Genomic DNA, 12,283 nt, shown 5'->3' with positions numbered 1-12,283 from the left:
TACATCACCAGAGCCTGACTGCGAAATTAGCGTGTTTTTTCTTGTGTGGAGGAAATACGTTGGTTTTAGAGTATTTAAAACGAATTGTCAGATGTCAGGTTGCACCCCACCCTCACTTTCGGGAACCACTGCTTAAATATGGTGCCTTAAACCATTGTTTTCCATCGCCATCTGTCTTGAGCAGAACTGTAGTTATCAATATTCACATTGACGCAGAGAAAACAAAAAAACGACAGAAAAGGCCGTTCCCTAGCAACGGCTACGCTGTGCATTTCGCCCTCAGGGGAAGCTAATGATATGCTCCAGTCGAGCATCAAACTAACCAACTTAATATTGTGATACCTAGGCGCTTTCTCCTTCTGGATTGGCACACATATGCTGAATCGTCTCTGGATCATCAGTAAGTGCGTCACATTAGATATTTGTTTTATCGCCCTGCTGTAAATTAAAGGGCAGTTTTTCAACGGCTGTCAGTTCTGCTTCTAGCTACGCTACATCGCCCTAGCAGCACCTACGCACTGCCTTCAGATGTGCTCACCTCCGCCCTGGCGTTGAGCGCCTACAGCGCCATCGCCTTCGGCCTCTGGTGGCAGGAGGGTAGCCGACACATCGCGGCGTGAATGAAACGCAGCGCAACGCGGTGGTGGTGTAACGGTCAGCATGGTTGCTTCCCAAGCAGTTGATCCGGGTTCGATTCCCGGCCACCGCACAAAAGGTACTTTTTTCTTCTACGGGTATTCCACGTAACGAAACGCGATCTTCGAAACTGTGAAGTGTCGCGGTAAGAATAGTTTTCCCTCGCCCCTCGTCTCAGTCCGTGCTGCCAGGGCGCTAGTCTGCGGGTTTCGTTTCTCAGTATCGTGTGTCTCCATGTGTCGACTTGTCTCGACTTTGCTCGGCTGACGCGAAAGCTGACGCTTGGAAATGGGCATATATGTAGAGGGCAGGCGCGAGAAACGACTGGGAGAGACCAAAAAAACGACAAACACACGACAGAACCTTTCATTTTATTGTGGCCACAGGTTCGCCCCTTAGTGTACCGAGAGGCAAGAGTGGCGTCAGCGTGCGGGACCGCATCATTATCGCTAAGCAACAACGAAACCGAAGGAAAAATGCAAAATGAAAAGGAGCCAACAGCACGTCGAATTCCCAGCCGAGCACGCACCCAAGTACTAACCACGGCCAACGATTCTTAACGCCGGTGAACAGACGACAACCGCTGCACTACGCGCGGTATGGCCGTTGGCGACAGTATCGCGCAACGTGTAGACATCTTACTTCTTGTGAAGATCGCTTGTTATTTACCTGGCAGTGTCACGCTGGAGGAAGCATTGTCTTTTAGGGGAGAAAAGTGAAATGGCACTTGGTGCGGTCAAATACGCGGCCTTTGTGTTCACAGCACGACGCTCTAACTTACTCAGCTATCGAGCTACGCAATGTGGCACGTCTGCAGTCAATACCCGATCGACCGTCTCATCCACCTTTATTACTGCCCTGACACACATTTAAACACATATATGCTTTCGTTCACGTTTGCTCGCCTGATGCTTGGTCCCCAAAAATTACAACACAAAGAAATCGTAAATGCCGTGAGAATAACCAAGACTCAGCAACCAAAAGTATGGTCGGCTACCGGGAATCGAATCCGGGCCTCGTGGCTGAAAGCCATTTCTCCTAACAGCTTTCCAATCTTTCTGACCGCCAGACAATCAGACTTGCAAGGCAAGCACCATAGCCACTGCCGTCTCTAGTAGTATCTGTGGAACCTGTTCCCGCGTAATTTACTTGTTTTCCCGCATGTTACGAAATTGGTAGTTTTGGAATATTTAAAATGCATTGTCAGATGTGGGGTTCGAACCCACGCTCCCCTTCGGGAACCAGAGCTTAAATCTGGCGCCTTAGACCGCTCGGCCAATCTGACGTGTGAGCGTACGCTCTCTACTACCGTCGTTTCTAGGTACATCACCAGAGCCTGACTGCGAAATTAGCGTGTTTTTTCTTGTGTGGAGGAAATACGTTGGTTTAGAGTATTTAAAACGAATTGTCAGATGTCAGGTTGCACCCCACCCTCACTTTCGGGAACCACTGCTTAAATATGGTGCCTTAAAACCATTGTTTTCCATCGCCATCTGTCTTGAGCAGAACTGTAGTTATCAATATTCACATTGACGCAGAGAAAACAAAAAACGACAGAAAAGGCCGTTCCCTAGCAACGGCTACGCTGTGCATTTCGCCCTCAGGGGAAGCTAATGATATGCTCCAGTCGAGCATCAAACTAACCAACTTAATATTGTGATACCTAGGCGCTTTCTCCTTCTGGATTGGCACACATATGCTGAATCGTCTCTGGATCATCAGTAAGTGCGTCACATTAGATATTTGTTTTATCGCCCTGCTGTAAATTAAAGGGCAGTTTTTCAACGGCTGTCAGTTCTGCTTCTAGCTACGCTACATCGCCCTAGCAGCACCTACGCACTGCCTTCAGATGTGCTCACCTCCGCCCTGGCGTTGAGCGCCTACAGCGCCATCGCCTTCGGCCTCTGGTGCAGGAGGGTAGCCGACACATCGCGGCGTGAATGAAACGCAGCGCAACGCGGTGGTGGTGTAACGGTCAGCATGGTTGCTTCCCAAGCAGTTGATCCGGGTTCGATTCCCGGCCACCGCACAAAAGGTACTTTTTTCTTCTACGGGTATTCCACGTAACGAAACGCGATCTTCGAAACTGTGAAGTGTCGCGGTAAGAATAGTTTTCCCTCGCCCCTCGTCTCAGTCCGTGCTGCCAGGGCGCTAGTCTGCGGGTTTCGTTTCTCAGCATCGTGTGTCTCCATGTGTCGACTTGTCTCGACTTTGCTCGGCTGACGCGAAAGCTGACGCTTGGAAATGGGCATATATGTAGAGGGCAGGCGCGAGAAACGACTGGGAGAGACCAAAAAACGACAAACACACGACAGAACCTTTCATTTTATTGTGGCCACAGGTTCGCCCCTTAGTGTACCGAGAGGCAAGAGTGGCGTCAGCGTGCGGGACCGCATCATTATCGCTAAGCAACAACGAAACCGAAGGAAAAATGCAAAATGAAAGGAGCCAACAGCACGTCGAATTCCCAGCCGAGCACGCACCCAAGTACTAACCACGGCCAACGATTCTTAACGCCGGTGAACAGACGACAACCGCTGCACTACGCGCGGTATGGCCGTTGGCGACAGTATCGCGCAACGTGTAGACATCTTACTTCTTGTGAAGATCGCTTGTTATTTACCTGGCAGTGTCACGCTGGAGGAAGCATTGTCTTTTAGGGGAGAAAAGTGAAATGGCACTTGGTGCGGTCAAATACGCGGCCTTTGTGTTCACAGCACGACGCTCTAACTTACTCAGCTATCGAGCTACGCAATGTGGCACGTCTGCAGTCCAATACCCGATCGACCGTCTCATCCACCTTTATTACTGCCCTGACACACATTTAAACACATATATGCTTTCGTTCACGTTTGCTCGCCTGATGCTTGGTCCCCAAAAATTACAACACAAAGAAATCGTAAATGCCGTGAGAATAACCAAGACTCAGCAACCAAAAGTATGGTCGGCTACCGGGAATCGAATCCGGGCCTCGTGGCTGAAAGCCATTCTCTCCTAACAGCTTTCCATTCTTTCTGACCGCCAGACAATCAGACTTGCAAGGCAAGCACCATAGTCACTGCCGTCTCTAGTAGTATCTGTGGAACCTGTTCCCGCGTAATTTACTTGTTTTCCCGCATGTACGAAATTGGTAGTTTTGGAATATTTAAAATGCATTGTCAGATGTGGGGTTCGAACCCACGCTCCCCTTCGGGAACCAGAGCTTAAATCTGGCGCCTTAGACCGCTCGGCCAATCTGACGTGTGAGCGTACGCTCTCTACTACCGTCGTTTCTAGGTACATCACCAGAGCCTGACTGCGAAATTAGCGTGTTTTTTCTTGTGTGGAGGAAATACGTTGGTTTTAGAGTATTTAAAACGAATTGTCAGATGTCAGGTTGCACCCCACCCTCACTTTCGGGAACCACTGCTTAAATATGGTGCCTTAAACCATTGTTTTCCATCGCCATCTGTCTTGAGCAGAACTGTAGTTATCAATATTCACATTGACGCAGAGAAAACAAAAAACGACAGAAAAGGCCGTTCCCTAGCAACGGCTACGCTGTGCATTTCGCCCTCAGGGGAAGCTAATGATATGCTCCAGTCGAGCATCAAACTAACCAACTTAATATTGTGATACCTAGGCGCTTTCTCCTTCTGGATTGGCACACATATGCTGAATCGTCTCTGGATCATCAGTAAGTGCGTCACATTAGATATTTGTTTTATCGCCCTGCTGTAAATTAAAGGGCAGTTTTTCAACGGCTGTCAGTTCTGCTTCTAGCTACGCTACATCGCCCTAGCAGCACCTACGCACTGCCTTCAGATGTGCTCACCTCCGCCCTGGCGTTGAGCGCCTACAGCGCCATCGCCTTCGCCTCTGGTGGCAGGGAGGGTAGCCGACACATCGCGGCGTGAATGAAACGCAGCGCAACGCGGTGGTGGTGTAACGGTCAGCATGGTTGCTTCCCAAGCAGTTGATCCGGGTTCGATTCCCGGCCACCGCACAAAAGGTACTTTTTTCTTCTACGGGTATTCCACGTAACGAAACGCGATCTTCGAAACTGTGAAGTGTCGCGGTAAGAATAGTTTTCCCTCGCCCCTCGTCTCAGTCCGTGCTGCCAGGGCGCTAGTCTGCGGGTTTCGTTCTCAGCATCGTGTGTCTCCATGTGTCGACTTGTCTCGACTTTGCTCGGCTGACGCGAAAGCTGACGCTTGGAAATGGGCATATATGTAGAGGGCAGGCGCGAGAAACGACTGGGAGAGACCAAAAAACGACAAACACACGACAGAACCTTTCATTTTATTGTGGCCACAAGGTTCGCCCCTTAGTGTACCGAGAGGCAAGAGTGGCGTCAGCGTGCGGGACCGCATCATTATCGCTAAGCAACAACGAAACCGAAGGAAAAATGCAAAATGAAAGGAGCCAACAGCACGTCGAATTCCCAGCCGAGCACGCACCCAAGTACTAACCACGGCCAACGATTCTTAACGCCGGTGAACAGACGACAACCGCTGCACTACGCGCGGTATGGCCGTTGGCGACAGTATCGCGCAACGTGTAGACATCTTACTTCTTGTGAAGATCGCTTGTTATTTACCTGGCAGTGTCACGCTGGAGGAAGCATTGTCTTTTAGGGGAGAAAAGTGAAAATGGCACTTGGTGCGGTCAAATACGCGGCCTTTGTGTTCACAGCACGACGCTCTAACTTACTCAGCTATCGAGCTACGCAATGTGGCACGTCTGCAGTCCAATACCCGATCGACCGTCTCATCCACCTTTATTACTGCCCTGACACACATTTAAACACATATATGCTTTCGTTCACGTTTGCTCGCCTGATGCTTGGTCCCCCAAAAATTACAACACAAAGAAATCGTAAATGCCGTGAGAATAACCAAGACTCAGCAACCAAAAGTATGGTCGGCTACCGGGAATCGAATCCGGGCCTCGTGGCTGAAAGCCATTTCTCCTAACAGCTTTCCATTCTTTCTGACCGCCAGACAATCAGACTTGCAAGGCAAGCACCATAGTCACTGCCGTCTCTAGTAGTATCTGTGGAACCTGTTCCCGCGTAATTTACTTGTTTTCCCGCATTGTACGAAATTGGTAGTTTTGGAATATTTAAAATGCATTGTCAGATGTGGGGTTCGAACCCACGCTCCCCTTCGGGAACCAGAGCTTAAATCTGGCGCCTTAGACCGCTCGGCCAATCTGACGTGTGAGCGTACGCTCTCTACTACCGTCGTTTCTAGGTACATCACCAGAGCCTGACTGCGAAATTAGCGTGTTTTTTCTTGTGTGGAGGAAATACGTTGGTTTTAGAGTATTTAAAACGAATTGTCAGATGTCAGGTTGCACCCCACCCTCACTTTCGGGAACCACTGCTTAAATATGGTGCCTTAAAACCATTGTTTTCCATCGCCATCTGTCTTGAGCAGAACTGTAGTTATCAATATTCACATTGACGCAGAGAAAACAAAAAACGACAGAAAAGGCCGTTCCCTAGCAACGGCTACGCTGTGCATTTCGCCCTCAGGGGAAGCTAATGATATGCTCCAGTCGAGCATCAAACTAACCAACTTAATATTGTGATACCTAGGCGCTTTCTCCTTCTGGATTGGCACACATATGCTGAATCGTCTCTGGATCATCAGTAAGTGCGTCACATTAGATATTTGTTTTATCGCCCTGCTGTAAATTAAAGGGCAGTTTTTCAACGGCTGTCAGTTCTGCTTCTAGCTACGCTACATCGCCCTAGCAGCACCTACGCACTGCCTTCAGATGTGCTCACCTCCGCCCTGGCGTTGAGCGCCTACAGCGCCATCGCCTTCGGCCTCTGGTGGCAGGAGGGTAGCCGACACATCGCGGCGTGAATGAAACGCAGCGCAACGCGGTGGTGGTGTAACGGTCAGCATGGTTGCTTCCCAAGCAGTTGATCCGGGTTCGATTCCCGGCCACCGCACAAAAGGTACTTTTTTCTTCTACGGGTATTCCACGTAACGAAACGCGATCTTCGAAACTGTGAAGTGTCGCGGTAAGAATAGTTTTCCCTCGCCCCTCGTCTCAGTCCGTGCTGCCAGGGCGCTAGTCTGCGGGTTTCGTTTCTCAGTATCGTGTGTCTCCATGTGTCGACTTGTCTCGACTTTGCTCGGCTGACGCGAAAGCTGACGCTTGGAAATGGGCATATATGTAGAGGGCAGGCGCGAGAAACGACTGGGAGAGACCAAAAAACGACAAACACACGACAGAACCTTTCATTTTATTGTGGCCACAGGTTCGCCCCTTAGTGTACCGAGAGGCAAGAGTGGCGTCAGCGTGCGGGACCGCATCATTATCGCTAAGCAACAACGAAACCGAAGGAAAAATGCAAAATGAAAGGAGCCAACAGCACGTCGAATTCCCAGCCGAGCACGCACCCAAGTACTAACCACGGCCAACGATTCTTAACGCCGGTGAACAGACGACAACCGCTGCACTACGCGCGGTATGGCCGTTGGCGACAGTATCGCGCAACGTGTAGACATCTTACTTCTTGTGAAGATCGCTTGTTATTTACCTGGCAGTGTCACGCTGGAGGAAGCATTGTCTTTTAGGGGAGAAAAGTGAAATGGCACTTGGTGCGGTCAAATACGCGGCCTTTGTGTTCACAGCACGACGCTCTAACTTACTCAGCTATCGAGCTACGCAATGTGGCACGTCTGCAGTCCAATACCCGATCGACCGTCTCATCCACCTTTATTACTGCCCTGACACACATTTAAACACATATATGCTTTCGTTCACGTTTGCTCGCCTGATGCTTGGTCCCCAAAAATTACAACACAAAGAAATCGTAAATGCCGTGAGAATAACCAAGACTCAGCAACCAAAAGTATGGTCGGCTACCGGGAATCGAATCCGGGCCTCGTGGCTGAAAGCCATTTCTCCTAACAGCTTTCCAATCTTTCTGACCGCCAGACAATCAGACTTGCAAGGCAAGCACCATAGCCACTGCCGTCTCTAGTAGTATCTGTGGAACCTGTTCCCGCGTAATTTACTTGTTTTCCCGCATGTACGAAATTGGTAGTTTTGGAATATTTAAAATGCATTGTCAGATGTGGGGTTCGAACCCACGCTCCCCTTCGGGAACCAGAGCTTAAATCTGGCGCCTTAGACCGCTCGGCCAATCTGACGTGTGAGCGTACGCTCTCTACTACCGTCGTTTCTAGGTACATCACCAGAGCCTGACTGCGAAATTAGCGTGTTTTTTCTTGTGTGGAGGAAATACGTTGGTTTTAGAGTATTTAAAACGAATTGTCAGATGTCAGGTTGCACCCCACCCTCACTTTCGGGAACCACTGCTTAAATATGGTGCCTTAAACCATTGTTTTCCATCGCCATCTGTCTTGAGCAGAACTGTAGTTATCAATATTCACATTGACGCAGAGAAAACAAAAAACGACAGAAAAGGCCGTTCCCTAGCAACGGCTACGCTGTGCATTTCGCCCTCAGGGGAAGCTAATGATATGCTCCAGTCGAGCATCAAACTAACCAACTTAATATTGTGATACCTAGGCGCTTTCTCCTTCTGGATTGGCACACATATGCTGAATCGTCTCTGGATCATCAGTAAGTGCGTCACATTAGATATTTGTTTTATCGCCCTGCTGTAAATTAAAGGGCAGTTTTTCAACGGCTGTCAGTTCTGCTTCTAGCTACGCTACATCGCCCTAGCAGCACCTACGCACTGCCTTCAGATGTGCTCACCTCCGCCCTGGCGTTGAGCGCCTACAGCGCCATCGCCTTCGGCCTCTGGTGGCAGGAGGGTAGCCGACACATCGCGGCGTGAATGAAACGCAGCGCAACGCGGTGGTGGTGTAACGGTCAGCATGGTTGCTTCCCAAGCAGTTGATCCGGGTTCGATTCCCGGCCACCGCACAAAAGGTACTTTTTTCTTCTACGGGTATTCCACGTAACGAAACGCGATCTTCGAAACTGTGAAGTGTCGCGGTAAGAATAGTTTTCCCTCGCCCCTCGTCTCAGTCCGTGCTGCCAGGGCGCTAGTCTGCGGGTTTCGTTTCTCAGTATCGTGTGTCTCCATGTGTCGACTTGTCTCGACTTTGCTCGGCTGACGCGAAAGCTGACGCTTGGAAATGGGCATATATGTAGAGGGCAGGCGCGAGAAACGACTGGGAGAGACCAAAAAACGACAAACACACGACAGAACCTTTCATTTTATTGTGGCCACAGGTTCGCCCCTTAGTGTACCGAGAGGCAAGAGTGGCGTCAGCGTGCGGGACCGCATCATTATCGCTAAGCAACAACGAAACCGAAGGAAAAATGCAAAATGAAAGGAGCCAACAGCACGTCGAATTCCCAGCCGAGCACGCACCCAAGTACTAACCACGGCCAACGATTCTTAACGCCGGTGAACAGACGACAACCGCTGCACTACGCGCGGTATGGCCGTTGGCGACAGTATCGCGCAACGTGTAGACATCTTACTTCTTGTGAAGATCGCTTGTTATTTACCTGGCAGTGTCACGCTGGAGGAAGCATTGTCTTTTAGGGGAGAAAAGTGAAATGGCACTTGGTGCGGTCAAATACGCGGCCTTTGTGTTCACAGCACGACGCTCTAACTTACTCAGCTATCGAGCTACGCAATGTGGCACGTCTGCAGTCCAATACCCGATCGACCGTCTCATCCACCTTTATTACTGCCCTGACACACATTTAAACACATATATGCTTTCGTTCACGTTTGCTCGCCTGATGCTTGGTCCCCAAAAATTACAACACAAAGAAATCGTAAATGCCGTGAGAATAACCAAGACTCAGCAACCAAAAGTATGGTCGGCTACCGGGAATCGAATCCGGGCCTCGTGGCTGAAAGCCATTTCTCCTAACAGCTTTCCATTCTTTCTGACCGCCAGACAATCAGACTTGCAAGGCAAGCACCATAGTCACTGCCGTCTCTAGTAGTATCTGTGGAACCTGTTCCCGCGTAATTTACTTGTTTTCCCGCATGTACGAAATTGGTAGTTTTGGAATATTTAAAATGCATTGTCAGATGTGGGGTTCGAACCCACGCTCCCCTTCGGGAACCAGAGCTTAAATCTGGCGCCTTAGACCGCTCGGCCAATCTGACGTGTGAGCGTACGCTCTCTACTACCGTCGTTTCTAGGTACATCACCAGAGCCTGACTGCGAAATTAGCGTGTTTTTTCTTGTGTGGAGGAAATACGTTGGTTTTAGAGTATTTAAAACGAATTGTCAGATGTCAGGTTGCACCCCACCCTCACTTTCGGGAACCACTGCTTAAATATGGTGCCTTAAACCATTGTTTTCCATCGCCATCTGTCTTGAGCAGAACTGTAGTTATCAATATTCACATTGACGCAGAGAAAACAAAAAACGACAGAAAAGGCCGTTCCCTAGCAACGGCTACGCTGTGCATTTCGCCCTCAGGGGAAGCTAATGATATGCTCCAGTCGAGCATCAAACTAACCAACTTAATATTGTGATACCTAGGCGCTTTCTCCTTCTGGATTGGCACACATATGCTGAATCGTCTCTGGATCATCAGTAAGTGCGTCACATTAGATATTTGTTTTATCGCCCTGCTGTAAATTAAAGGGCAGTTTTTCAACGGCTGTCAGTTCTGCTTCTAGCTACGCTACATCGCCCTAGCAGCACCTACGCACTGCCTTCAGATGTGCTCACCTCCGCCCTGGCGTTGAGCGCCTACAGCGCCATCGCCTTCGGCCTCTGGTGGCAGGAGGGTAGCCGACACATCGCGGCGTGAATGAAACGCAGCGCAACGCGGTGGTGGTGTAACGGTCAGCATGGTTGCTTCCCAAGCAGTTGATCCGGGTTCGATTCCCGGCCACCGCACAAAAGGTACTTTTTTCTTCTACGGGTATTCCACGTAACGAAACGCGATCTTCGAAACTGTGAAGTGTCGCGGTAAGAATAGTTTTCCCTCGCCCCTCGTCTCAGTCCGTGCTGCCAGGGCGCTAGTCTGCGGGTTTCGTTTCTCAGCATCGTGTGTCTCCATGTGTCGACTTGTCTCGACTTTGCTCGGCTGACGCGAAAGCTGACGCTTGGAAATGGGCATATATGTAGAGGGCAGGCGCGAGAAACGACTGGGAGAGACCAAAAAACGACAAACACACGACAGAACCTTTCATTTTATTGTGGCCACAGGTTCGCCCCTTAGTGTACCGAGAGGCAAGAGTGGCGTCAGCGTGCGGGACCGCATCATTATCGCTAAGCAACAACGAAACCGAAGGAAAAATGCAAAATGAAAGGAGCCAACAGCACGTCGAATTCCCAGCCGAGCACGCACCCAAGTACTAACCACGGCCAACGATTCTTAACGCCGGTGAACAGACGACAACCGCTGCACTACGCGCGGTATGGCCGTTGGCGACAGTATCGCGCAACGTGTAGACATCTTACTTCTTGTGAAGATCGCTTGTTATTTACCTGGCAGTGTCACGCTGGAGGAAGCATTGTCTTTTAGGGGAGAAAAGTGAAATGGCACTTGGTGCGGTCAAATACGCGGCCTTTGTGTTCACAGCACGACGCTCTAACTTACTCAGCTATCGAGCTACGCAATGTGGCACGTCTGCAGTCCAATACCCGATCGACCGTCTCATCCACCTTTATTACTGCCCTGACACACATTTAAACACATATATGCTTTCGTTCACGTTTGCTCGCCTGATGCTTGGTCCCCAAAAATTACAACACAAAGAAATCGTAAATGCCGTGAGAATAACCAAGACTCAGCAACCAAAAGTATGGTCGGCTACCGGGAATCGAATCCGGGCCTCGTGGCTGAAAGCCATTTCTCCTAACAGCTTTCCAATCTTTCTGACCGCCAGACAATCAGACTTGCAAGGCAAGCACCATAGCCACTGCCGTCTCTAGTAGTATCTGTGGAACCTGTTCCCGCGTAATTTACTTGTTTTCCCGCATGTACGAAATTGGTAGTTTTGGAATATTTAAAATGCATTGTCAGATGTGGGGTTCGAACCCACGCTCCCCTTCGGGAACCAGAGCTTAAATCTGGCGCCTTAGACCGCTCGGCCAATCTGACGTGTGAGCGTACGCTCTCTACTACCGTCGTTTCTAGGTACATCACCAGAGCCTGACTGCGAAATTAGCGTGTTTTTTCTTGTGTGGAGGAAATACGTTGGTTTTAGAGTATTTAAAACGAATTGTCAGATGTCAGGTTGCACCCCACCCTCACTTTCGGGAACCACTGCTTAAATATGGTGCCTTAAACCATTGTTTTCCATCGCCATCTGTCTTGAGCAGAACTGTAGTTATCAATATTCACATTGACGCAGAGAAAACAAAAAACGACAGAAAAGGCCGTTCCCTAGCAACGGCTACGCTGTGCATTTCGCCCTCAGGGGAAGCTAATGATATGCTCCAGTCGAGCATCAAACTAACCAACTTAATATTGTGATACCTAGGCGCTTTCTCCTTCTGGATTGGCACACATATGCTGAATCGTCTCTGGATCATCAGTAAGTGCGTCACATTAGATATTTGTTTTATCGCCCTGCTGTAAATTAAAGGGCAGTTTTTCAACGGCTGTCAGTTCTGCTTCTAGCTACGCTACATCGCCCTAGCAGCACCTACGCACTGCCTTCAGATGTGCTCACCTCCGCCCT

The 12,283-nt window shown here is 49.6% G+C and overlaps 12 non-coding genes across 12 annotated transcripts; 6 read left to right on the top strand and 6 right to left on the bottom strand.

Moving 5' to 3' along the window:
- The first annotated feature begins 637 nt into the window (after positions 1-637).
- On the top strand, positions 638-709 carry Trnag-ccc (transfer RNA glycine (anticodon CCC)). The gene has a single exon. It is a non-coding gene; the product is annotated as a tRNA-Gly (tRNA).
- A 1,128-nt stretch (positions 710-1,837) lies between these two features.
- Trnal-uaa (transfer RNA leucine (anticodon UAA)) lies at positions 1,838-1,921 on the bottom strand. The gene has a single exon. It is a non-coding gene; the product is annotated as a tRNA-Leu (tRNA).
- A 672-nt stretch (positions 1,922-2,593) lies between these two features.
- Positions 2,594-2,665, top strand: Trnag-ccc (transfer RNA glycine (anticodon CCC)). The gene has a single exon. It is a non-coding gene; the product is annotated as a tRNA-Gly (tRNA).
- A 1,127-nt stretch (positions 2,666-3,792) lies between these two features.
- Trnal-uaa (transfer RNA leucine (anticodon UAA)) lies at positions 3,793-3,876 on the bottom strand. Its single transcript has one exon. It is a non-coding gene; the product is annotated as a tRNA-Leu (tRNA).
- A 673-nt stretch (positions 3,877-4,549) lies between these two features.
- On the top strand, positions 4,550-4,621 carry Trnag-ccc (transfer RNA glycine (anticodon CCC)). Its single transcript has one exon. It is a non-coding gene; the product is annotated as a tRNA-Gly (tRNA).
- A 1,129-nt stretch (positions 4,622-5,750) lies between these two features.
- On the bottom strand, positions 5,751-5,834 carry Trnal-uaa (transfer RNA leucine (anticodon UAA)). Its single transcript has one exon. It is a non-coding gene; the product is annotated as a tRNA-Leu (tRNA).
- A 674-nt stretch (positions 5,835-6,508) lies between these two features.
- Trnag-ccc (transfer RNA glycine (anticodon CCC)) lies at positions 6,509-6,580 on the top strand. Its single transcript has one exon. It is a non-coding gene; the product is annotated as a tRNA-Gly (tRNA).
- A 1,126-nt stretch (positions 6,581-7,706) lies between these two features.
- On the bottom strand, positions 7,707-7,790 carry Trnal-uaa (transfer RNA leucine (anticodon UAA)). Its single transcript has one exon. It is a non-coding gene; the product is annotated as a tRNA-Leu (tRNA).
- Positions 7,791-8,463: 673 nt separating this feature from the next.
- Trnag-ccc (transfer RNA glycine (anticodon CCC)) lies at positions 8,464-8,535 on the top strand. The gene has a single exon. It is a non-coding gene; the product is annotated as a tRNA-Gly (tRNA).
- Positions 8,536-9,661: 1,126 nt separating this feature from the next.
- Trnal-uaa (transfer RNA leucine (anticodon UAA)) lies at positions 9,662-9,745 on the bottom strand. Its single transcript has one exon. It is a non-coding gene; the product is annotated as a tRNA-Leu (tRNA).
- A 673-nt stretch (positions 9,746-10,418) lies between these two features.
- Trnag-ccc (transfer RNA glycine (anticodon CCC)) lies at positions 10,419-10,490 on the top strand. The gene has a single exon. It is a non-coding gene; the product is annotated as a tRNA-Gly (tRNA).
- A 1,126-nt stretch (positions 10,491-11,616) lies between these two features.
- On the bottom strand, positions 11,617-11,700 carry Trnal-uaa (transfer RNA leucine (anticodon UAA)). The gene has a single exon. It is a non-coding gene; the product is annotated as a tRNA-Leu (tRNA).
- Between the last annotated feature and the right edge of the window lie 583 nt (positions 11,701-12,283).

This window comes from Schistocerca cancellata, unplaced genomic scaffold, assembly GCF_023864275.1.
Source record: "Schistocerca cancellata isolate TAMUIC-IGC-003103 unplaced genomic scaffold, iqSchCanc2.1 HiC_scaffold_319, whole genome shotgun sequence".
NCBI lineage: Eukaryota > Metazoa > Arthropoda > Insecta > Orthoptera > Acrididae > Schistocerca > Schistocerca cancellata.
Note: the sequence above shows the minus strand (reverse complement) of the source record. Positions and strands in the feature narration are given on the sequence as shown.